Source organism: Mixophyes fleayi, chromosome 4 (assembly GCF_038048845.1).
Source record: "Mixophyes fleayi isolate aMixFle1 chromosome 4, aMixFle1.hap1, whole genome shotgun sequence".
In the NCBI taxonomy this organism is placed as follows: domain Eukaryota; kingdom Metazoa; phylum Chordata; class Amphibia; order Anura; family Limnodynastidae; genus Mixophyes; species Mixophyes fleayi.
In genome coordinates, this window is record NC_134405.1 from 207764019 (window position 1) to 207787809 (window position 23791).

The 23791-nt window shown below is 37.5% G+C and overlaps 1 protein-coding gene across 1 annotated transcript in view; it reads right to left on the reverse strand.

The window, feature by feature from the left end:
• Positions 1-19337: 19337 nt before the first annotated feature.
• LOC142152506 (uncharacterized) overlaps positions 19338-23791 on the reverse strand; it is a 50739-nt gene continuing 46285 nt past the window's right edge. Inside the window, exon 10 of the mRNA XM_075209213.1 lies at positions 19338-19353. The gene's annotated coding sequence lies outside the window, so the exon portion shown is untranslated. The remainder of the gene's footprint in view (positions 19354-23791) is intronic.

Sequence of the window (23791 nt, forward strand, 5' to 3'; positions counted from 1 at the left end):
CTTGGTAAGTGCAGAGGATCAATGTCTATATATAAATTAAAAATTTATATCACTACTACTGCTAATAATAATAATTACAATAATAACAATAATATGCTACCTATTTAGCTATCCACTAGCCAGGCATTATACAGACTACAGACATTCAGTATCTTGACTTACCATCATACCACATATAGATTGCACAAAGTGGTCCATCTTTCCATAACGTCTCAGTTCCTGAGTTAATGAATCAGTATTGTCGTGCTGAAAACAAAAAACATTTTAAATGCATAACTTCTCCTAATATTTAAATGGAAAACTAAATAAATATGGACATACATTTGTAAACAGATGAACTTTTGAATTTGTACAGCAGTTTAATGTTGCTCCGGATGTGTAAAACAGTGTCTCATAAAACTGTGTTCCTCCGCATATATCACAGTTATGTTTAAGAATTTTATTTATGTCAAGTACTGGTTTGTATGTTACTGGAAAGGTCATTAAATGGAAGCAGTTTTCTAAAACTTACTGTGCGAGACATTATTCTGATAAGTGAAGTGATAAGTAATATTAGACTAATCTGATTGGCAGCTACCAAAATGATTTCTCTCACTTATGTATGCACTGATAGCACAGAAATAATTACATAATAACTCTGTCATTAATTATTGGTGAAAAATTTGGTATGTAAAGAGATGATGGCAGAACAAAGTAAATTACAGCAAAATATACTTCATTGTTCCTAACATAGCTATGTATGAATTCTAAGTCAGTGCTTTACAGAGTTTATGTTGCTCTACACCGGTGATGGGCAAACTACGGCCCGCAGGCCAGATCCGGCCCACTTAGAGGTTCTATCCGGCCTGCCAATATTTTAAAAAATATCATTAAAATATGCATAAAACTATTAGGGCCGACCCTGTGTGTCAGAACCTTCATTTTTATGCCTTCCCAGCTATTTCCTCCATTACACTTCATCCTCCTTCCTAAAAGGACACTTCGTATGTCAATCACTCAAACACCTGCCCGCCCCCTAATGGCTGAAAGTCATGTGAGAAGAGATGGGATGGGCCATATACTAAGGCGGATTTCGATTGGCTGCAGTGTTGTCAGTTAGTGGCTCACCAGAAAGACGGATCTGCAACAACCTGCTGAAATAAGTGCTGTGTGTGTACGATCGCTGCACTTATAGAGGTAACACTGCTATATAACACACTCCTGTCCCATTCAAAAAATTTGTATTATATATTTCGATATTTGAGTTTTTTAATAAATTATATTGGCCCGCCTAAAGTTTTTCTTTTTTATTTGGCCATCACTGCTCTATACAATCTTTTTGTAAGTTTAGTTGAACTTTTTGTATGTTATGTTCACTTAAGAATTAAACAATAAAGGAACAACATGTAATTAGAAAATATTCTGTGTACATGTATAATATACTTTTTTGTGTAATGTGTGTATAAAACAGCTGAAGTTGAAAATTCCCATAGATATTATTCTAATCAGTACCATTGAACCAAGCATATTTTAAATCAAAAAGTGAAGATGGTAACTTAAGGAACTCTGCGATCGCTAACTCGGGCATGATAGAAAGAGATAGAAGTGGGTTGTCAAATACAAGGGAAAGGTAGTGTGGGACATTTGTATTACTGTACCCAGAAAATTGTACCTGCTGGGAAATGTGAAAATGAAGACACCAGCTAGATGCTTTTTCTGGTGCCCCCGAGTCATCTCCCTGCTGGTTGTGACATGCTGACAATCCATCAACTACCTGATCTTTTACATAAAACTACCCAAACTCTGCACTTGTGACTGTATTGTCATCACTGAAGGTGACAGAGGGGTTACTCACAAACAGTGACCATTGGTTGTTTAAATAAATGATGCACATACAGACTTTGTGTCTCAAAGGGTGAAAAAGGATAGGAACTGTTTGAGTTTATTTTGCACAATTCCTTAGCCTACAGATCCAACTCAGTTTCTACTGCAACAGACATAATACCTGAGAAATATATGCAATTAACAATACAAGTATGCCCAGTACATCTCAACAGTGGCATTGTATATGTCCCTCTCTGTATTCTTAATATAGCAATTGATATGCATTCCTATGTATAATCCCATCCATTGTATGTTTAATTTATGTGTCATTAACTATAATTGACTTTTAATATCACAGTACACATGATTAACTGTTGTTTAAGTAACTATTAACAGTAACTAATGACCGAACAAAACATCTTACCTCCAATGCATTATGGACAAAGGAAATATGAAAATCAAATGTCTGCAAAAAGGTTTGAAACAGATTTTTGTCAGGTTTAATGTAATTCAAATAATGTAACTGTTCAATTAATTTACACATTGTTTTTACTCTAATGGGAATAGGGAAGGGGGGAGAAAGACCAGAGAAATTACATCATATTAAAAACATTTTTTTCTTCTCAAGGATAAATGTTTAAACATCTGAAAATCCAGTTAGAGATGTAATTTATAATCAGAGCCTTTTCCCACAAATTCACCTGCAGGCTATGCTATGATCAATCATTAATCATATGCAACACATTGAGTAAATTGTGAAGACTGGGAAGCCAGCTTAGAACAGTCTATGTATATACTCAGTTTTTCTAGCTTTTATAACGTTTTACATTTTTTTCACACTTTTCTTTTCTTATTACTGTATAATAAAATAAAAATGATGCTAAAAACAATGATATGCTTAACGTGTTTCATAGATGATTACAATGCAACATAATAACTCCCAACACTCTATTTTCGGTGATCAAAATGGGGAGGTCTTACAGATTTGGGGTGTGGTCTGGGGTATGGTCTTGGCAAAATGTGGACATGTTCAGGCCAATTGGAGATATGACTGGGTAGATCAGGTGTGGTTGGGAAGATCAGGAATATGGTTAATGGCAAGAGAGTCACTTGAGCCAAACGCACTTAAACGAATATGTGTGGGCTCACATAGACTTTTTCTTCACAAAATACCTCCTTCCCACCCTGTATTTTAGGTATTAGTTTTCATGGCATTTGTTTGTCACTAACCTTGTTTTTTTCCCTCGATACAGAGCAGGCACAGTTCAATGGAAAGCACTGCAATCAATGACTGAGACGCATGGCGCTATAGGTGATTGGCCGCAGGTAACTGCCCTCTGAGGTAAAGGTGAATCTTGGTCCTTTGGTTTAGAGGACTCCTTGACCTGCTTTTTGTGGGCACTTCATTGTGAGTCTAGAGGGGGTGTAGTCACTCTGATGCAAGGTTTAGAGCCAGCCATTCAGTAAGGGAGGTCATCCTTGTTTAGTGGATTCAGGGCCAGTTGGCCATCCACTTGTTTTGTTCAGGTATTCAGTTAGAGCTGTGCTGTAGTTGCTTTCTCCATCACCAAAAAATATTTCTTTAAATAAACTGTGACCAATTTTTGCCAAAATTTATGTGTCCAAGTCGTTATTTCATATTTACAGTGCTAATTTCTAATTGTGGCAGGGAATTTTGAAGGGGAAAGAGGGCATAAACAATATGCAGTTTATTATTTTCCCTAATTTTATGTTGGATTTTATACAATTTCAGTGTGAGTTTAATTGTTGACCTGCAAACTCTTTCAGACCCCTTGAATCCGCTTCTTATTGTTGAGCAGCTTCAGTCTTAGTGGGACTTTCCAGAGATCGACTCAGGACTTTTGCAGTACTATCCCATTATGTTAACAGTGAACACATGATCTGCATTTTAATTTCAGAAGTACTTATATTTCCGTTAAGATCTTATGAGCTTAAGACCCACATGGAAATATCAAGATAGCTGTACTATATTGTACTATTGTTATATTGTTTTGTTTCTATAAATGTTTTCCTGAGCAAACAGTTTTTGTCAGTTACAGAATATAATAGAACTAAAGAGAATTATTTCAAGTTTTAATATGTAAAATAATAAGCTAAACAAAAATCTTACCATGGTCACCAGAAGTTCTCGTGGAGAGCATCCCATGTCATTAGCCATCAGTTTCTAAAAAGTACATATTATATATATATTTATATTAATAAATAATGGAAGTGCTATCATTTTTTTTAGTATGACATTTAAACATTCTTAACTTCACAATTTATTAGATGCAAGCAATTTAATTTTTTATTTAAACTATTTGAGTTAATAATTGATTTTATGTGTTAAGATGCTAGGTTATAAAATATATCAGAAACACAAAAGAATTATTACATGTATTCTAACGTCTTTAAAATATTTCTATGAATTAATATAAAAGGGAAATGGGTTTACCAAAATGAAGCAGAGATCTTCCACCATGGCTTTTTCCATACAGTATCTTTCAACATCATTACACCTGTGGCAGTTCTAAGTAAAGAAGCATTAATGGAGACATAATACACAAATTATGCTATGATATGTATAAACTACTGTAAATAATATATGTGTATAAATAGGGAGCTCTGATATCATCACTTTAGTATTGGTTTTTTCAGAAGTGTCCCCCAATATAGCTAATGGCTTTTATCACCTTATCTCAGAGATCAGCCTTTATAATATATTGTAAGCTAAACCCATTCATTCCTATTGCTCATATTGGGTCCCATCGAGAGTTAGGAGGAAATCAGATAAGGGTGAAAATTATAGCTGGACAAACCATGTTGCAATTTTTCTTAAGATCATTCACTTTACTCTTCTTCCTTAATAATTGTGACTCAACTATTATTGCAAAAAATTACTATCCCCCACTACTTTCTAGACTAGCGCTTATTTTTGCCCAGTGTTACGGTTAGCTGTGTGTCTCTCAATTCTACTTTCCATCTGCCATTGGCTATCATCATTTCACATATAGCTAAGCACATGCAGTATATGGGGGTTTTAGGCAAATAGACTATGACATTTATCTCATAAAGTCACTGGTAAGCTCTCCATACTGTAATTTAAATATTACAAATACTGTATGTCAACCAGTTCTATGAATTCTATGGGGAACCAATGCATTAACTGATACTTGTGCATTATGCAAAATATGCTTTTGTTCAAGTGAATGTTTAGGGGCCTGATTCATTAAGGATCATAACTTAAGAAACTTCTTCTGTTTTGCACATAAGTTAAATACTGACTGTTTTTTCATGTAGCACACAAATACTTGATAGCTTATTTGTACACTGAAATTTAAAGTTGATATTTGTGTGCTACATGAAAAAGAAGTCAGTATTTAACTTATGTGTAAAACAGAATATTAATTTGCACCCCGTGCATTGTAACATGGTTTTGTCCAGGAGACTGAAATAAGAAGTTTCTTAAGTTAAGATCCTTAATGAATCAGGCCCTAGATGTTTAAATATGATTATATAGAAATGTGCTTTGTTACAGAATTTGTTCTTTCCTTTTGCTGGCTGGTCTGTACTAATGCACATAATTTAAAGGATAGTGGACAAAAAATTAAGACTGAGCAAGCTAGAACTGACAGTCATATTTTATTTTCCAGCTTAGAAAATGGTGGCAGCTATGTAGTGACACCATCTCAACCAACACAAACTACAGTCCCTAACCAGTGGTCGAGGTAGAAAATTAGAAGTTGCAGTATGTAAATTTAGAAGCAACAGTATGAAAAATGTAGTGGGAATGTAAGTGATTGGAATTTAATAATTTCACAATGAAGGCAGTAGGAGAAGTAGCAGTGTGGCATACCACTGTATACACCCCCACTACCACCACTGGTCCTATCCTCATTTAACATTTTTAAATGTTCATTATTTGCATTGGGCTGCAACTTCCTGTAGTTCAATACAGACTCTCTGTCAATATAAAAGTTGGTCCTACTTATAAAACAGGCTGTTGTCTATGTATACAAAATGTAATTTTCATTGCTATTCTTTACCTTCCAATCATTCCATCTTTTCAGTACCAAAGCCACCATACGACCATGAGAATATGCTTCATTTTGCTGCAGAAGAGCAGATAGAGCAAATGAAGAAAATTATTCCAGTTTTGTACTAAACTTCTATTTGGGATTTAATATGGCGTATAAACAGATGTTCCATTTCTAATTTATGCAAAACACATTTGGCAACCATTTACACTAATTCATGTTAATTTTTTAGCTAACAAAAGTACAAGCTAGGAAATCTGGATATAAAAATTATGCTTACCGACATTTTTCTTTTTCCGATAGCATTTGCATTTGTGAGAACTGCAAGAACAGGGAAATGATAGTTAAACTGCTAGTCCTTCCAATGTGCATTTGACAAGGTTCTGAGAACATTTTGAATGCAGTCTTCTAAATCTCTGTCCCTGTTATATCCACTGATTTGAACAGGGAAATGATAGTTAAACTGCTACAGAACAATCTAGTAAATCGGCACATCAGAATACTCACGGCAGAACATAGGGGCTTGTTTACAATGGATCTACATCTGATACTTTTTATGTAAGATATGTATTTCTATACAGTTCATATGCTCTAAAAATGCATTCTCCTAGGTCCATATATTTTTATTTGCCAATTTTCTACTTGTGGCTCATTTTGCTTTAATTGTGACAAAACAAAATGCAATGATGATGACTAACAAAAACACTATCTATCCTTTTTTGATTAGCTTAGACGCTTGATATTTAATTAAAAAACAGATACATTAAATTTTGTTTCATTTTGTTTGGATACAATTATATTTTATATAGAAAATATGACTTTTGCATTCATTAATAATTGTCAAGACAATATTCTCTCTTGAGCATATGATACTTGATTACATTTTTATATTGTGTACAATTAGGGTAATGCAACTTTCTCATTTACTACTAACACTGTGAAGCCACATCTCTACGCTATCCCTATGTGATCGTGGGGCATAAGAATACACACTTGTTATACCTGACACATTTTACTGTTGTTGAGATACATCCAGCTGAACACATGCATGTTTCTTTTTTTACATGCATTTTTTTCCGTGGGTTACTTCTGAGCGCATATATGCATCCAGATGATGCATATATGCCCTATAGTGTCTCAGGACATAATTGTGTGGATCTTGTGAGAGGCAGTGACTGGTCCATTTGTGTGATAATGTAATTCAGCAGGGGGCTGCATGTGATCAGGACAGTGGGCCTGATTCATTAAGAATCTTAACTTAAGAAACTTCTTATTTAAGTCTCCTGGACAAAACCATGATACAATGCAAGGGGTGCAAATTAGTATTCTGTTTTGCACATAAGTTAAATACTGACTGTTTTTTCATGTAGCACACAAATATCAACTTTAAATTTCAATGTACAAATAAGCTATCAAGTATTTGTGTGCTACATGAAAAAACAGTCAGTATTTAACTTATGTGCAAAACAGAATACTAATTTGCACCCCTTGCATTGTTACATGGTTTTGTCCAGGAGACTTAAATAAGAAGTTTCTTAAGTTAAGATCCTTAATGAATCAGGCCCAGTATGAGGAAGGAAATGAAGACAAGGTAGAAGCCACAGACTGAAAGTTGGATAGTAATAGAAGCAGAGTCCTCATTGAGTAATTGTGTGCTGTTCCTGTAAAACTGATGCTGGAAGATTGTGGCATTAAACACATCATATGTACTTCATACATTAATCTTAAAATAAAATGCTGATTGAAGGAGGGATGGTGCAGAGAGCTGCAGACAATTGCTATATACTGCATTTATTCCATCCAACTGAAGAATAATCTACCAATGACATTTCCAAGTGCCAAGTGGTGTCAGTAACTGATTTATTGATCAGATAAGTGTCAGTTAATTTGTTGAAACTGAAACCAATTAACTCCTTTGAAATCTTAAAACTTTTGCCCCCTACTGTACCTTATATATTAAAAGTACTTTAATTCTTGCAATATGAAAACCCACTGACATTGTGCCAAGTAGTTTACGTTTTTCATCTGTAAAAACTGACTGGGTAAGTGTCCAACAATAACATAATAGGGACACAGTTCCTGAAAATGTTCCCATACAATCTAAAGTTTTAAATATAGGACATTGTGCAGTAATAAATGTTACAAAAGAAAATAAAGTTTTCCGTATTATTCGTATCACTTGCAGCACAATGTAAAGACATTCATAGCAACAATAAATCTTTAAAAAAATAGTTTTGTGTAAATATTTCATTTAAAAAAAACTTTAAGCAACTGTATTCTTTCGTAAACATGTATTTAAATATAAACTATACATAATGGTGATGACCCAAATATGGTATTTATAAACCACAAGGCTTGCAATATATTGCTACAATAAAAATTAATTTGTATCAATTTTCCTCTTTCCTGTACATGTACAACAGATGGTTGTACTTCACCGGACTGATAAAAACATGGGATACATCACTGATGTGGACTGAGTGATGCATATTACACATCACTGGTCAATGTTCTTGCATGCTTGCAGTCAGCACTCATGTATATGTAGTGTCCTATGTAAACATAGTGAATGCCATATGGGATATAAAATACAGTTATATACTGTAATGACCTTCCAAAAAAATAGCTAATTTTATTCTGTCACTCTAGTACTACAAAATACTAAAATACTGTAGTATGTAGGATAATCTGCTCCAGAAACATATATATATGTCAGTACATGATGGAAGTTCAGCTATGATTTCTGTAAGGTCATAACAACAATGATCAATTTTATGACTGGGCAGTACCTATATTTACTATTTGATTTTTTTTTCAATTCTGCTGGCTAAAGTAAGTCACTAATATTATTAGATATTATTTATGATAAATATTTATTTTATATATTTTATACATTGTTTTACACATATTCACAATATATTTACATTTTTAAACTGTTATTTTAGTTGCAATAAATTACTTTATGCCTTATGTTCTATAAAAGGTCATGCAATAAGTATATGACATTTTTTGAATTGTAACTTGACACAAGATTATTTTATAGGCAATAATGAATCTTACCAAGGCAGACGCCCAGGAGCAGGAAGGCTATTGCGATCTTCATGACTGAGATTATTGGTTATAGGATTTTTAAGATAAATACCTAACCAAATATCTGAAGATGAATATATTCACAACAGAAATTTATACTCTGACAATGTCTCTATGGAGTGATGGCTCCTCCTGTTTTGAGTGGTAACTGTTTGGCATAAATTAGAAAATTGTCATTATAGGATCTTATTATTTGCTTCTAAACGTGTCACTGCAGATACATCTGTCATCATTCATTAAAGGTCTGTTTCCTGCATTTATCACGGGTCAGTTACATACTGTACAAGAACTTGGAATTCCGTCCTATGTGGTTAAAGCTGAAGGTTATATAACAGTTGTTGTACCTTAAATATACACAAGTTTTGAGAAAGACACAAGTATTGGTTTTCACAAAGTTTGCAGCTTCAGTATTTTTAGAACTTTTTGTCAGATGTTGCTATTGTATACTGTAGTAAAATTACAAGCGTAAGTGTCAATGGCTTTAATTGACAATTCCATTAAGTTTGTGCAAAGAGTCAATATTTGCAGTGTTGACCCCTCCTTTTGAAGACCTCTGCAATTCGCCCCTGGCATGCTGTCAATCAACTTCTGGGCCACATGCTGACTGATGGCCGCCCATTCTTGCCTAATAAATGCTTGGAGTTTGTCAGAATTTATGAGTTTTTGTTTGTCCATTGCCTCTTGAGGATTGACCACAAGTTCTCAATGGGATTAGGGTCTGGATCCAAAATTTCCAAGTTTTGAGCCCCGAGCCACTTAGGTATCACTTTTGCCTTAGGGCAAGGTGCTCCATCATTTTGCAAAAGGTATTATTCGTCACCAAACTGTTCTTGGATGGTTGGGAGAAGTTGCTCTTGGAAGATGTTTTGATACCATTCTTTATTCATGGCTGTGTTCTTATGCAAAATTGTGAGTCCACTCCCTTGGCTGAGAAGCAACCCCACACATGAATGGTCTCAGGATGCTTTACTGTTGGCATGACACATGACTGATGGTAGCACTCACCTTTCCTTTTCCGGACAAGTGCTTTTCCAGATGCCCCAAACAATCTGAAAGGGGATTCATCAAAGAAAATGACTTTACCCCAGTCCTCAGCAGTCCAATCCCTGTACTGTTTGCAGAATATGAGTCTGTCCCTGATGCTTTTACTGGAGAGAAGTGGCTTCTTTGCTGGCCTTTTTGACACCAGGCAATCCTCCAAAAATCTTTGTCTCACTGTGCACAGATGCACTAACACCTGCCTGCTGCTATTCCTGAGCAAGCTCTGCACTAGTGGTGCCCCGATCCTGCAGCTGAATCAACTTTAGGAGACGGTCCTGGGACTTGCTGGACATTCTTGGGCGGCCCAAAGCCTTCTTCACAAGTTTTGAACCTCTCTCCTTGAAGTTCTTGATGATCCAATAAATGGTGGATTTAGGTGCAATCTTACTAACCTGTGAAGCCCTTTTTGTGCAAAGCAATGATGACTGCATTTGTTTCTTTGCAGATAACCGTGGTTAACAGAGGAAGAACAATGATTTCAAGCACCACCCTCCTTTTAAAGCTTCCAGTCTGTTATTTCTAACTCAATCAGCATGACAGAGTGATCTCCAGCCTTGTCCACATCAATACGGTCACCTGTGTTAAAGAGAGAATCACTGACCTGATGTCAGCTGGTCCTTTTGGGCAAGGGCTGAAATGCAGTGGAAATGTTGTTTTGGGAACAAAGTTCATTGTCATGGCAAAGAGGGAATTTGAAATTAATTGGAATTCATCTGATCATTCTTTCTGACAATCTGGGGTATATGCAAATTGCCATAATAAAAACTGAGACAGCCGACATTAGAAACATAATATTTGTGTGAATCTCAAAACTTTTGGCCATGACTGTACAGGGTTTGATTCATCAAGTCACGCAAACTGAGCGCAACGTGTGTTTGTTTTAAAATGCACAGAATTCGGGCAGATGCACGCCTGAATTCAACAAATACATTTATTAGTATGTTCTTAATGTCTACTTAACATAAAATGCATTTTTACAGTTGCTCCTGATTGTAAACACATATTATAGCATGCATACGTGACTGTCATCACTAGTACTCAGGACTTACACTAGCCCTGGAACAAGAGATACAGCAGAAAAACAAGTACCTTTTGAGATGCCCAAAGTTTGAATCAGATGTGGCTGCATGGCTCGAGTTTGGCACGCCCATGCTTTACATTGACTATGGGCGAACGCACCTCCTCTGCCCCGTTCTCTCCCAGAAATCGTAAGCTTTAGTAAGTGTCCATTGCATACACTGATGAGTTGAATGTTGCTGCGTTTAATTGCGTATGGTCCGGTTCTGGGCATGTGCAGATTAAATTTGCAGATTCTGCACAAAAAAAATGGCATTTATGTTCCTTAATGAAGCAGGCCCACAGGGAGCACTACACTAGATTTAAATATTCTAAATCAAACAGTTTGAATTCTAAAGACTATACCACAAAATAAGTTCATTTAAATTTACATTTTCAATGTTAATGACACATTTTAGAAAAATTATCTTTTCATTTTCATTCATTCGTTTTTTTTTGTTTTTTTTTGCATGTTGCATTTACTCTGACCACAAGGGGCGCCCCATCGGCCGACAGCAAAGCAGTCCTGGAAGTAAAACGCCACGCTGCCTTTCACTGAGGGTGGGCTGCAGGGTCAGCACAAGCAGGAGGGAGAGAGATCCCATGTAGCTCATCGTCCTGGAGCTCAGATAAGCGTGCTCACAGCTCTTCTATTACCTAATGAGGAACAGACAACATCAGTGTGAGAGGTGAGTTGACTCACATATAGGACTACAGAGCAGTTTTTAGTGTTTGTAGTGTGTGTCAAAATTTGAATTGGGGGACTACTGTGTGGCATAATATTTGGGGGCACTACTGTGTAGCATTTTATCATCTGGGGCACTACTGTGTAGCATTTTATCATCTGGGGGGCACTACTGTGTGGCATAGTATCATCTGGGGGCAGTATTGTGTGGCATAATATGTTTCAGGGGCACTTGTTTGGTGTAATGTGATTGATTTTGGGGCACTATTGTTTGGTGTTATATGAACTGAAGGTACGATTGTTTGGTGTTATATGAACTGGAGGCACTATTGGGCACCCTCCCCCTCTGTACACGCCCTTCCGACAGCGAGCTGCGGCACAGAGTATCCCTCGCTCGGTGTCCCTGGGTGCACACCCTAATGAAGTGTTCTGCGCACTCCTATGGGTAAGTGACCTGAACTGAACACTCTGAGAGAGTACTGAGCTAATATCAGATCATCATTGGCAACAGAATTTCCTTGTGGAGTAATTCTGCTTGCCAGACTACTGCGTCATCTTTCTATGTCTTATAAAATCCAAAATTGTATTTCATCCTCATTATTTGGTAGTATTTAAGGATTTTATTCTTGTTATGAGACCATGTTACACATTTATGATCTGAGTCCAATGCAGAACAGTGGTACTCTCACATCTGACAGTGCTGCTGTCCTTGCAATATTCCAGCACTGGTATCTTTCTTTTATTTCTCTAACTGGTCACTTTTAAGCAGATGCTGTAAGTAAATTCATTAGGAATTAAATGGATTATCCTGCAAATTTGGAAACTCACAGTCCCTCTTCTGCAGTGTGTTTACTTATTATTATAACTATCATCATCATCATTTATTTATCTATATAGCACCAACATATTCCGTAGCGCTTTACAATTGGGGGCAAACACAGTAATAAACAAACTGGGTAAAACAGACAAAGAGGTGAGAAGGCCCTGCTCGGAAGCTTACAATATATGGAAGGCCCTGCTCGCAAGCTTGCAATCTATGGTTTAAATATTAAGAACATGTTGTACATCTGTATGGAACACCAGCATTTTATTCATGCATATCAGTCCCTGTGTAGTGTCGAAGTCGTATAATTGGATGAACGAAAGTATATTGGTTAATATTGTTTTATTGGTCGATTGCACTCAGTATGCCACGTGTAGCGTGGCATACTGCGATTGCACGGTAAAATACGCACGTACACACTCGCATTACAACATTTAGTTATTTATATAATTCATATTCATATTGAATCTATTCTACAGTGATTTATGAGCAGATAGTATTTAGTTTATAATTAGTTTATATATTATGATTATATGTACACCTCAGTGTTGTTTAAGGTTCAGGTTATAGGAAATGTGTCATGTCTGATATCATTCTAATCCCCTATACATCAGCAGCTGTCCGGTGCATTCGGCGAAGAGATCGCACATTGCATACTCTAGTTATTGATCTTAGGGAATAAACCTTTAATATGATGCTGACTATAAAATGCTAGTAGACTAGTTGTAACTGGAGACTTGGCGGGAAGAAAGGAGCTCATCCCCTGGAGAGATGACCCCCACCTTTGGATTCTTTAGTTTGAACTAGCCTGTGACCTGTTTACCCTGGACCCACCCGAAGTCTGGACCTATAGAAGCAAGCCACGTCATCTGCATTGTTCACTCTGTAACACTGAATGTATATATATATCATAGCTGCGCTCCCACTAGCTTCAGTCTTCTCTGACCACAGTATTCAAGGGTGAACTAATGTCCACTGGTACCCGTGGGAGCGCAGCGAAGCGCAGCGGTATGTATCTTTTGGTATTGGCTGTACTGTACTGTATTATACTATATTCATGTATTGAACTCTTAACTTTTTACATCTGTTAAAATAAATCACTTTGTGCATTGGAAACACAATACAATGGGCAATGCTTATTTGAAAATTAGAATAGAATTACTTTAATAGTAGGTTACAATATTATTTACCTACCACATACTCGCACACGTGAGGAGCAATTTAGTCAGAATTCAATGCTTGACGGCAGGGCCGGACTGGCCATCTGGCACTTCTGGCATTTGCCAGAAAGGCCGCTGGCAAGATGGGCCGGTCCGGCTCCTGGCTCCCCCCAGGTCTGGCTCCTGGCTCACCCCTGATATGGCTCCCGGCTCCCCCCGATCCGGCTTCCGATGTTCTGCTTTAAAACTGTATTGTCTCACTTTCGTGCGGCTGCGCAATGTGACATCATGACGCAGACGTTGTGATGTCATGCGCAGCCGCGTAGGACCCTCTGAATGCTCAGTTTTGCTTCTGGGTGCGCACAGTGAATGCCGGCAGCCCTCTGAGGTAATTTGTTTATCCTTATTTTTAAGCAACAACATTCATTTCGGGGGGGCGGGGGTATAAGGAAAATAACTATAGGGGGACTATAAGGAAAAATGATTGCAAGGGGGGGCAATGTCTGTAGGAGGGGGAAATGAAAACAGCTGAAGGTGGGCAGCTAAATGAATTTTGCTATTATTAATTAAGAATTTATATATATATATATATATATATATATATATATATATATAGTTATAGATTGTTTTATAGATATGTAAATATATATTATCAATTATATACATCTTTATACAGTTTACTCCCCACAGTGCTGTTTTTTTGTGTTTAGATGCATGGTTTAGTTAGAGGGAGCGCAATAGTCCATTTTAACAGCTGCAGTAGGAAGTAATCAATATTTTGGAAGTACACTATTTATTTTTGTGTATATATGAATTTATTCCCTGTTTGAAGTTTTTATTGTGGGTAATGAAAATACCTGCAGGGGTAATGAGATGTCTTAGGGGGGTTTAAAAAATAGAGCAGCTTTGGAGGCCATGATATCTTTATTGTGTGGCGGTTACATGGCTGCTCTCTGTGATCTCAGCGAACACTAGAATATTAAATACTAGTGAGATGGGGCTGGTAGAGGTTAATATTTGATTGACCACAAATGTTCAGATATTTCTTTTATATGCCTGTACAATGGGGTAGTTTTATCTGGCCATAATGGAGTATTTTGCTTGAACTAAAAAGCCTAATAATTTAGGGTTTGTTAACATTTTGCATTTTCAATACAGGACACCAACTTTCACAAGCCAGCGAGAGGACAACAAAGCTGCAAGAGAGAAGAGCCAGAACAGGTAAGAGACAACGGCGCAATCTGTCTATATGTGAATGCTGGAGAATACTTATGAATATTCATATTTAGGAGTATTCAGTAACATATTTGTTTCAATTGCTTCACTATTGTTGGGTATGCAACTTGTTTAACACATTGTTGGTTGTGCAGTATTCGTGCTGATTTAGTCTTTTAGTGTATGCTATGTGTCGGATTAGTTATTTATTTTAGAATGATTTTATTTTTTTCGTTTTGAATTTACGTCTAATATGTTAAATTATATGGGCCTGAGTCAATAAGGAGAGCAAAGCAAAATAAGAAGTAAGTTTGCTCCTGAACCAACCATGTTACAATGCAAGGGTGCAAATTTGTTTATTATTTTGCACAAAAGGAAAATACTGGCTTTTTTTTCATGTAACAAACAAATACGTGATAGCTTAATCCCGTCTACTTTTATGTTGGTCCAGCCCACCTTTTGTTTGGTCCCGCCCATGTGAGGCCACTTCCAAATTTTTTTCCAGGGCCACTTTAAGTTCCCAATATGCCCCTGAGAATAGCCATACACCTTGGATATATGTGTTGGTTCTACTCAATTTTTTAAAACTTTTGTTAAATTCTCTGTAATCATATTACACTCAAAGATTGATCTAGGAATTAATACCCCTTGTGCACAATTGTGGATTGATAGCTTATGGATAATAATTTTTCAAATCGTTTTCAGATAATAAAAACTTTAGTCAGGGGTTTGTACATAACAACTCACTTAGACCTATGTTATATATGTTCAGAAAATGTAGTTCTAAGACATTATAGAATTTATATATATAATCATCAATTTCTTGGATCAATATATGAGATTCAAAATTGATTCATTTCAATACATGAGAATATGTACATACATATAGATATTTTTTATATAGTTATCCTAATACCAATATTAAGGTCCCCTCAATTTCTTTTTAGCACCAAAAAATAACAATACTCACATGTATTTGCATTTTAATATGCTTATTCACGAAGAATAATAAGTAATCTATCAGTGATAGATACAAACAAAATATAAATATGATTGAAAACACTGCAGAAACAGTTAAAAACATTACATTCAGTTTTTAATATACTAAAAACATTCCACCCTAACAAGGAAATCAGATGGTGGTTTCCTTGTTAGAAGGTATATCCCACTTACTTCATTCCCTGTATATAAACCCGAATACGGGTATTATCTCCACTAACCATTAATAAAGGCTGTGAGGTGAAACCTATTTGGCCACATTTTATGTCCTCTACAGGCTTCCATACACAGAAGTGGAACACATCTTCAGTTAGGGTAGATAGCACTGCACTAACTCCTGAGTCTTAGGTCCCTTATTGTTGTAGAAGTGAGCGGCACTGTGCTCCCTGAAACACACTCAACTTGTAGTTAGAGATGACGACCAGATAGCTAAGGTCTGTGTTGGCTTGTTATGATTTTATGAATTTTGCCTCCAGAGTGTTACATGTGAGTAAAATGTTTTACATTTAAACGTTTAGATGCTTTGTAGTTTTATTATATTACATGTACAATTATTTGATAAATAATTGTGTTTTACCAAATTTGATTGTGTTTGAGATGGATTCTTCACATATACCTCATTGACTACAGGCATCTTGTTATGCTGGTGCATACAAATTGTGCATATAGGTTTATTAAGCTCTGAATTTTGAACAATTTATATGGTTTTATAGGTTTAAACAATAGTTTGAATAATTTGCAAAATAAACACCTATATATTATTCTGAATTGGTTGTGGATTACAATAGTCAAGTTAGTCTCAGACATTACACTACAATTATCAGAATATAAAAGTAGTCCAAGCGGAGATGGAATGGTGGAGATCCATGCCCAAGAAATGGAGGGAGGGATGAACCTGAGGGGACATTGAAAGTCCACCTGTATGTATTGGGAGATCTAGGAGTGTTGCAAAATTAGCAGGTGAGCAGGAAATGGGCAGCAGGTCTGGAGGTAATGGAGGTGGATCTAGGGCGTCAAGTGAAAATGGGATGTGATGGAGAGTCGATGAGGAAAGCAAGTGAAGAGAGTAGAATCATGGGGGTCCAGTGGAGGGGAGAGTCAGGTGGTGGAATAAAGGAGGTCAACGATGAGAGGCAACCATAGTTGGGATGGGAGAGAAGCAGTGTCCAGAAGTGAAGAGAGGCAGCAGGGCGGCTTGGAGCCCACAGTGGCCACCGGGTTGGCCACCAGTGCGGCATAAACTCATAGAACAGGTAGAAGAGGTCTTCACCTTTAGCAGCCACCTTTCCCGTAGAGACTGGTTATGCTCACAGGTACTCGGAAGCCCCCAGGTCTTATGCTCAGAGTAGTATGAGTTTATGCTAACACGGCAGCATACAGGTACAGGAGGTAGCACACAGAGTAGCTGCAGGCCAGAGATCAGTGGACTGGACAGAGCACCAGAGAGAATGTCAGGTACATGCAGAAGGGTCAAGGTCACAGGCACAGGTTCAGGATCCAGGGACAGGCAATAGGTCAGGGTCACTAGCAAAGGTTCAGAATCTGGGTACAGGCAATAGATCAGGGTCAGAGGCACAGGTTCGGAATCCAGGAACAGGCAAAGGTCATATGCGGGTAATCAATCACAGGTTTCAACACAAGACAAGAACGGGAGCAGGCAACAGTATTGGAACAGAACGCTATAACCGGCAGTGAGGCTCATACCTCACTGCCTTAAATAGTACTAAGAGACAATCAGGACAGAGGAGGACAGGGCTGACAATCAGCCTCAGGAGGCAGCTAATTACTAGCTAGAACTAGCATAGGTAATAACATAACCAGGAAGCAAGTATAAAAATATAAATGAACCAGTTTAAATCATATGAGAGCTCCCCTTGGAGATGGAGGATGTCACTACACCCTCCTACATATATTCCACAAGGATAATCCCAAAGAATAATAACAGAGCATAGAAACTAGACCACGCGCCCAGCTGCTTGATCATGTCAGGATGCGGTGTACCGCCGCGGCTCGTGACAGTTGGCAAAGAATCAGGACTAGGCTGAGACCATGGTCTCAATTATAGAGCTGGATCCGGAGCAGGATGTGCTTGCTTGTGAATAATGTGCCAGAGGCAAGTCCTCCAGGAACCGCCCTTTGGGCTAGTTGATGCCTTTGCCTACTAAAGTTAGACCTTGGACACATCTCTAGATGGACTTCATTGTAGACCTGGCCCCAACACCATCTGGTAGGTTGTGGATCGTTTCAGTAAAATGGCCCTCTTCTTTCCATTTACTGAGCTGCCTAATGCCCAAAATCTGGCCTCATTGTTCATTCAACATGTTTTTCATCTCCAAGGCCTTCATGAAGACATCATCTCTGACCCTGGTTCCCAATTCCTTGCTCAGTTTTGGAAATCTTTCTGCAGTCTTCTGGAGATGAAGATCATCTTATCATCTGCGTACCACCCATAGTCCAACAGGCAGACAGAAAGGGTAAACCAGTCCTTGGAACAATTCCTCCGCTTGTACTCCAAATTTTATGATTATTGGTCATCTCTACTCTCATGGCCCGAGTTTGTGTATAATAATTCTTGTCATTCCTCTACCCATATGTCTCCTTTCTTCTGCAACCTCGGGTTCCATCCCAGGGCTAACTCTCTCTTCTCCATTATTCCTTCTGGTCATCCTGGAATTCATTCTACTGCCTCTCATCTTAGTGTCATCTGAAAGAAGGTCCATTCCGGCTTTGCTCCAGGCCTCCTTCCGGTCCAAGTTCTTTTCAGATCGTCACCGCAGAGTCTGTTCCTTTAAAGTGGGTGATGAAGTTTAGCTCTCCACCCGGAGCATCAAGCTCAGGTAGCCCTGTAAGAAACTCAGGCCTAGGTATTGGACTATTATTAAAAAGGTCAAGCCCATCGCCTTCAGGTTAAGGCTTCCTTGTTCTTTAAGAATCCCAATTACATTTCATTGCTCCCTCCTGAAGCTAGCGGTCTCCTCAAGCAAATTTAGATTCTATCAATCACAGAGACCTCTCCCTGTGAACATTAATGGTTGTAAGGAGTTTATCGTGGAGAAGATTCTTGACTCCAAGAGAATCCAAGGGTAAATTCATTTCTTTGTACATTGGAAGGACTACACTCCGGAGGAATGATCTTGGGTTCCACGGAGGTGCCTACATGGTAATAAACTCGTCAGACAATTCTTCAGTTTCCCAAAAAACTAGGGTGTCTGGGTTACTTAACCCCTCCTCAAGGGAAGGGTACTGTTACAAGCTTCCCTGGCGGAAACTCATCTTCTTCCCTGTCAGTGCTTCCCAGCTGTTCCACTGATAGCCGGGATGTCACTTCTGCTCCCTCATCCCGGCTGTCTCCGCAGCAACTGCCGGGATGCTCTGTAGATCCCGGCTGTGCCAGGCAAGTCTGACAGCTGGGCACATGCACATTTGACCTCCTCAGCCCACAGCCTCGTAGGGTAGCTAAGAAGTGCTGCAGCAATTAGTTAAGCAGCCTCTGGGGCTTATTAGGATGCAGGCCCTTTTTGCCCTTATGTTTGGTTGCCTTGTGTAGTTAAGGCAGGGAGGGCTTAACCTCCCTGTCGGTTATAGCGTTCCTGTGTTGCAGAACTTGCTGACCAACTTCCCTGTTCCTGTGAATATCCTGCCATTCCTGATCTGATTGCTGTTGTGACCCTTGGCTTTTCCTTGCACCTCTCTAGTACACTTGTGTGCCTTGACCTCGGGCTGTATCTTGGATTTACACGTTTACATCCTGCCCTGACCTTTTGGCCTGCTTTTCGGTATCCCTACTCGCTACGAACCCGCAATCTTTCCCCTGCCCCCGGTACCTGCCTCCAGTATTCCGGTTTCCTCCAACTTGCACTACGGTTTGTTTGTGATAAGCTTCAGCTACTATAGAGCTAAGTCCTGGGGGCATCCGAGTACCTCTGAACAAACCAGTTATACGGGAAAGGCGGCTGCTATGGGTGAAGATCTCTACCAGCTAAGTTCTAGATGCTTATCTAAACAGCTGTTAGGCCTAACAGTTACATAAATAATTTCTGACTCTTTTCCGGTTTTAGCAGGTTTACATAATTTGTTATTTCCCTTATCACCTCTTCTTTTAGAGTTATTTCCCAACACATTCCACAAGGTCATTATAGTTCTGGCTTTATATCATTGTTTTTGCATTCTGCTACTGCGAGAAGTGGCTGTTTTCATTGGTCTCCTTTTGTTAATTTTCTTGATTCTCCTATGAACCTGAACATATCATTTAGACTCAAGTTCTGACGGTATTGGTCAGGGAATTGTTAGAGAGATTGTGTGACATCTAATTATGCAGCGTCCAAAAGAGGATTGTTTTTTAATATTGTCATCTGGACTTCTGGACCAACATTTGGGGGTATATTTACTAAACTGCGGATTTGAAAAAGTGGAAATGTTGCCTATAGCAACCAATTAGCTTTATAGCTGTTATTTTGTAGAATGTACTAAATAAATTATTATTATTATTATTATTATCTTTGACTTATAAGGCGCCACAAAGGGTCCGCAGCGCCGTACATTACATATACAGAAAACAGAACCAAGACACAACATGATACACAAATATATACAAACACAGGTAACAAGGTAAATCTAAATCAGATTATATATGGGACAGATAGTGAAGGGGATGGTAGAAATCAGCGAGAAGAAGGCCAAAGCTTAAGAAAACTGGGAAAACAGGGCTAGTGAAGCAGGCTATAAGGTACAGAGGGTGAAGGAACAGTAGAAGGAACACACAAGGAAAGAGGGCCCTGCTCATGAGAGCTTACATCATAAATGATAACTAGAATCTGATTGGTTGCTCTAGGCAACATCTCCATTTTTTCAAACCCACAGTTTAGTAAATGTACTCCTTGGACTTCTCAATGAACCTATCTATAGGGCAAATTTATCTCAGCTTTTAAAAAGGAAAAGTGGAGGTGTCGCCCATAGCTACCAACCAGGTTCAAACTATCATTTTCTAGAATGTACTAGATAAATTCTAACTAGAATTTGATTGGTTGCTATCTGCAACACCTCCAACTTCCTTTTTAGAAGCTTTGATAAATCTACCCCAATACCAGCACTATGTTTCATTATTCATTTCTTCACACCCATATTACCTTCTTATTTTCTCTGTTGCTGAGTCTTTTCCTATTATCTAACATTTGTTATTTCACACGCTCCCTGTTCCTTTATCTTACAGCTTATATACAGGTACATCTATAGCGGTTGTTTTAATAGTTAATATATGATTATTGTAATTTATTGATGATAATAATAATAATAACAATATAATTGTACCATAAAGCAAAACCGTTATAAGATAAAAGGCATAATCATAGTAACAACCCATATACTAGCAATCATTCATATTTCATTCATGCTCCATATGCTTTTTTGTTTAAGATATCCAGGAGTGAAATGTGGCTCGCGGGCAGGCTGCATATGTTCATGTGACTAGGCTATGAATATATATTGTATGTAGTTTTTCAAATTTGACATTTAAAATGTCCACTATATTCCTCATAATTGTATACTTAACCCATAAAAATAAATAGTGTTTTCTATTTATTTTTACTATTTTATTTTATTTTAAGCTATAAGATTAGCATGAAAGGGAGACTGGCACTTGTGCTAAGATAGTTACTAAGGTGTTAAACATTAGACAAATGACATTTGAATGCTGTGACCAGTCTAATTGTATGAACTTGGTACTAAATGGTCGCAACATATTTGTACATAAATTTGCATTTGTTTCTTCTCTATGTGCTTATTATTCTTATGTTCTTATTCATTTGAAAATTTATATTTTTAGCTACTTTAAAAGTTCAATTATATTTAATTTCACTAAACAAATTAAAACAGTGATAATAACATTTTATTTGAATAACTGCTTTGAAATTTCCCTAATGCAATGATGCCACTTGGAATTAGGCACTGTCTTGACAATGTATAAGAATACCTGGCATAACCAGTCAGTTCGCTTGTTTAACATTCAGTCTTTATTTATTTTACAGATTTTTCTATATGTAAACAGCATAATTGTCAGTAGAAAATGAACACACATCCTGGAACATAAACTAAAGCAGTTTAAACTACTGCTTTAACTTTTTGTTTACTTTAAAAGGTTTGTTATACACTTAATTATTATCCGTTGTCTACTTGTTGCTGAGTGACTGTAAATCCTTTTTAATTTTTATTTACAATATATCAAATTTATAAATGTCAACTGCTTCATTGCCTGTGAATAACTTTAACTGATTTAGCCATGCATAAAAGTTGTAGAAAATTAGACTGTGTAATTCAGGGAACTGGCTGCTTCTAAAAGAACTTATTATAGTAATTATGTTCCTTGATATGTACCAGCTGCCTACACAAGTTATAGGCAACAATTTTGTCAATTGAACAAATAGTGAACCTAGTAATTCACTAGTAACTAGTGAAATCACTAAAACTAGTGTAGCTCTCAGGTTGATGAAGAGGGACTGATTAAGGGTTCAGGCCACCCTAGGTTAATATGCTTGCAACGCCCCCTAGCCTTCTACGCCAGGCTAATACACGGTAGGTAAAAACTTGTCTTTAATTTAAAATCTGACATCCTTCACCCCCCTCCCCCAATTTTTATATGACTGTTTTTTTAACTTGAGTTTCTAAAAGGGTCACAACAATCTTTGTCACTCGTTTCCTTGTCATTAAAATTAGAACTGTATAGCAGAATGGAGGCATGAATGAGCATTTCTGAGGTTTTAAAGGGGGAGGGGGCTGTCACGCCTGCGTCTGTCTTTATTTCTCCTATATTGGCCTGATCAAGGATGACTTATTATCTTCAGCCTTTACCATTGGAATATGTCAAGATTAAAATCTTACTACATTTTTCTTTCATGCTTTCTTTTTACTTTAGACAACAACTATTGTCATACGAGGTATGTCTATTAAATAATGAGACTGTGATTCCACCTAGTATACAAAGCAGTCAGAACCGGTTATACCTGTATATGTAGTAACCTTGAACCAGTCTGAACCTGCAACACTCTATGACATTCAGTTGATTGTGAGTCCCCATTTAGTTTGGTTGTGTTTTCTGCAGAGTGCCAAAAAAATGCTAATTTTAAAAGTTGAACAACGTGTCAATTTGAAATTTTTAAATAAGTTGCACAAAACATCAACAGAATGTTTTCAAATGCTTACTACGGCCTATGGGAATGACTGTCTGTCTCGTGCCCGTGTGTTTGAGTGGCACAAAAGATTTAGCGAGGGACATGAGAATGTCAAAGATGATGAACACCCTGGACGACCTTGCACTTCAAGAACTGAAGAAAATGTAGAAAAAAATCAGTCAGATTGTTCGAAAAGTCCGCCGACTCGTGTTCAAATGATAGCTGAATCTGTGAACATTGACAAAGTCACAATATGGAAAATTTTGCTTGAGGATCTTAAAATGATGAAAGTTTGTGCAAAGATGATCCCAAGGGTTCTCACACCAGAACAAAAAGAATGTCGCAAGGAATGGTGTGTTGACATTCTGCAGCAATTTGACACAGATCCAAATCTGTTTCATAAAGTAATCACTTGTGATGAGACCTGGATCTTCCAGTACGATCCTGAAACCAAAAGACAGGGAATGCACTGGAAAACACCGTCATCACCAAGAATGAAAAAAGCTTTTCAAAGCAAGTCAAAATTCAAAGCAATGCTCATTGGGTTTTTTTATACCAAGGGTGTAATTTTGGAAGAATGGGTTTCAGAAGGCACAACAGTAAATCAGCATTATTATAAGGAAGTTTTGCAAAAGCTGAGAGAGAGAGAGTCAGAAAGAAACTGCCGCAATTGTGGAAAAATGTTTTTTTTCTTCACCAGGAAGATGCGCCTGCTCACA